We start from the raw sequence: 3,661 nt of genomic DNA, 5'->3' as shown, positions 1-3,661 counted from the left end.
CAATTCAAGATTTTGGAGACAATTTCAAGAATGCCTTGGAACAAAATTAAACATGAGTACCGCTTATCATCCGCAAACCGATGGGCAAAGTGAAAGAACTATTCAAACGATTGAAGACATGCTACGAGTTTGTGCGATCGATTTTGAAGGCAGTTGGGAGGAGCATCTACCCCTAGTGGAATTTTCTTATAATAACAGCTATCACGCCAACATTGGAATGCCACCGTATGAAGCACTATATGGGAGAAAATGCAGATCACCAGTACATTGGGATGAAGTTGGAGAACGTAAAATTTTGGGTCCAGAATTAATTCAGCAAACGAAAGAAAAGATTGAACTTATTCGAAAACGACTCGATGCAGCGCAAAACAGACAACGCAAATATGCAGACCAAGCAAGGAAGGATATGGACTATCAGGAAGGGGAACACGTATTACTTAAAATATCGCCATGGAAAGGATTGACCAGATTTGGAAATAAGGGTAAATTGAAGCCACGATACGTCGGGCCATTTGAGATTTTGAAGAAAGTAGGAAAGCTTGCATACGAATTAGCGTTACCGCCTCATATGCAACATATTCACAATGTGTTTCACGTGTCAATGCTTAAGCGATATAATCCTGATTTTAGGCATGTAATAGAGTATGAACCGATAGATATCCAACCAGATTTATCTTTTGTAGAACAGCCGGTAAGAATTTTAGATCGGTAAAAGAAAGTGTTGAGAAACAAGTCTGTGTATTTAGTGCGAGTGTTGTGGAGAAACCCAGTGGTTGAAGAATCAACCTGGGAGCTTGAAAATGAAATGTTAGAGAAATACCCTCATTTGTTTTCGTAGAAGATTCTGAGGACAGAATCCTATTAAGGGGGGGGAGAATGTAACGACCGGGAAATTTACGTTGTATGATATCATATTTATAATAAAATATATGTATTCATATGTCATTTATATGTGATTAAATGTGTTGAGTCATTAAACCTTAACTGCTATGTGTTACGTGTTATCTGTTTTGATCCAAATGTGTTTTGGACATTTATTGAGTGCTTTATTGTAAGTTAGATATCTTATATCAAAACCCGTACAGCTCCAAATCATGTTTTAAAAGCCCGTATTTCAAACAAAATCATTGGCCCTATTTTGCCAAAAAAGCCCTATACCATATCGCTATTCTGAACCCCTAGACGTTTTACAAATTGACCTTTTTCGCGAAAAACGGCTTTTCTGGGCCCATTCGGGTACCAAAAACCCCACAAAAATCACATTTTTATTTTTATATGATCATGAAATTATCATATATCATTTTTCTTTGCATTTTTGTAATATTCATAATTTTTGGGAATTTTTAGCATTAATTTTGTATTTATTGGATATTTAAAAATTCAATATTAATACCCAAAAATTATAAAAATTGGGGCCAAATATTTTTATTAGGAGTGTAATTAGCCCCTTAATTTTATTTAGGGGTATTATTTTACATAGTATAAATAGCTTATTTTTCAGTAATTAATTATTAATTTTAATTAAAAATCAGCAAAATAAATCAGAAAATTCAGAAAAGGGAATTAGGGTTTGTGTTGGTGAAGAACAGACAGAGAATCAAAGCTGAATTTGAAGGTGATTCCGGAGTCCAAATCAGTCATGTGAGTATTCGTTTTAAAGCCCAAGAATCGTACTTTCTGATTATGCAATTAATTTTAGTGTTTGATTTCTGGATTTTAATTTTGTTTTTCGGGTCTAATTTCTTGAATTGGGTTTTTGATTATGGCTGCTTGTTTGATGTTATTGTTGCTGGAAACGATTAGATCGTCAAAAACCGAGTCGAACGGCATCGGTTTCGTAGTGTTTGGTTGTAGTTTGCGTGCTCGACGGAGAACCGCCGCCATGGCGGTGTTCTTCGTCTCCGGTGATGCTCGACGGGGAAGGAGGACAAAGGGAGGCCTGGGAACGAAGGAGGCATCGTTTGTATTGTTGTGCATCAGAAACAGGGAAGAAACGAACTCGAATCACGACGTTTGGCCGTGTTTTCGTCTCGCCGGGAAACGCCGCCGACGCCGGTTTCTGGGCAATCGGGGCGGTGTTCTTGAGCGACCCGGGTTCGACCCGGTTCCAACCCGGAAATCGACCCGGGTTTGATCCTAAAAACCTAAACTCTGAAATCAGTTTCATGTTTCTGGATTTTTATTTATTTATTTTATTTTCTGAAAATTAGAAATTAGTTTTAATAATTTTAATAATTAGCTAAAAATTAGATTTAAATTCTGAAAAATAATATTACTAATTTCTAAATTATTTTATTAAATTATAAATTCGGATTTAATTATTTAATTAATTATTTATCTAATTATTTATTAGTTATCTAATTAAGTAATAATTAGGTAATTAATTAATAATTAGGTAATTAATTAATAGATAAGGATTAAAAATGATTAAATATTACGATTAATGATTCGAAATTAGTTAATATTTCGAATAGTGATTCGATAATGAGAAATATTATTCGAGCGTTAGTTATTCGAATAATATTGCAGTAATTGTTCGTATCGTATAATTAAATACCGATAATTAATTGATTAACGAATCGTTTAAATTCCAATAATAATATATTAGTTCGGTAGTATTCAAGAATAGTGCGTAGCTCGTATTTATACGAGTGTTTAATCGATGAGTTTTAAATATTTGCAATAAATTGTGATTAATCCTAATAATTAGGGATTAATTATTTTAAATTAGTAAATAATTATCTATTAATTATTTATTAGTTATTTATTTATCAAATATTTAAAAAGTGATTAATTATTTCGATAATTAGTCACATAATTTTCGATAAATCATAACTTCTTCATTTTAACTCCAAAAATTATAAAAAAAAATTATTTTTGACTTTGATTTTTCTTAAATAATTATTCAAAAATTATTTTGGGATTTAAAAATTAGCAATAATTGTTTATATTGAATAATAAATTGAATTATCAGTGTTTAATTGATAATAATTCAACCGTTAGTCCGAATTGAGCGAAACAAAAGCCTGTTGACTCAGAAAAATGAATTCTTTCCACTAAAAATTAATATGAAGACCTAATTTCTTCTCGAAATTAGTTGATTTTATTGATTGCTTGATTATCAGTCGAAATGTGTGCCGAAACGAGTTCGAAAAATTACGGAAAAATGGGAAATGAAGCAGAAGGTGATCAACGGAGCAATCAGCGAATCGATTTCGATTCTAAAAATTATTTTAACTATAAAAACAATTATGCGTTTATGTGCTTATGTGTATTAGGTGGTTAATCGAGTCTTACTTGATTATTTGTAATATTCGAGTTGGTTATAAACGTATGGGTAAATAGTAGGAACAAAATGAAGTCGATTTAAGGTACAACCGAAGTACAAAATGACTTAACCAATCTATTTTGCTAACAGAAACTAAGCCAGCAAGGCAGGTCAAGTAGAGAATAGACGGAAGTGATTTAATTGCAGTAAGTCGCATAGAAGGCAAGTTTCTCCTCTATTCTATTTTCCAGAATAGTGATATTCTCTTCAGATTCTTATTACATTTGCATTACTTTAACTCCTTTATTCCTATCTCAGTTCGATTCTTGAATTATTCTTTTCATTTGAATTTATTATTCATATTCCAATTATTACTCACAATTATTAATATAT

Source organism: Apium graveolens, chromosome 4, assembly GCF_009905375.1.
Source record: "Apium graveolens cultivar Ventura chromosome 4, ASM990537v1, whole genome shotgun sequence".
Lineage (NCBI taxonomy): Eukaryota > Viridiplantae > Streptophyta > Magnoliopsida > Apiales > Apiaceae > Apium > Apium graveolens.
This window is presented reverse-complemented; position numbering follows the sequence as displayed.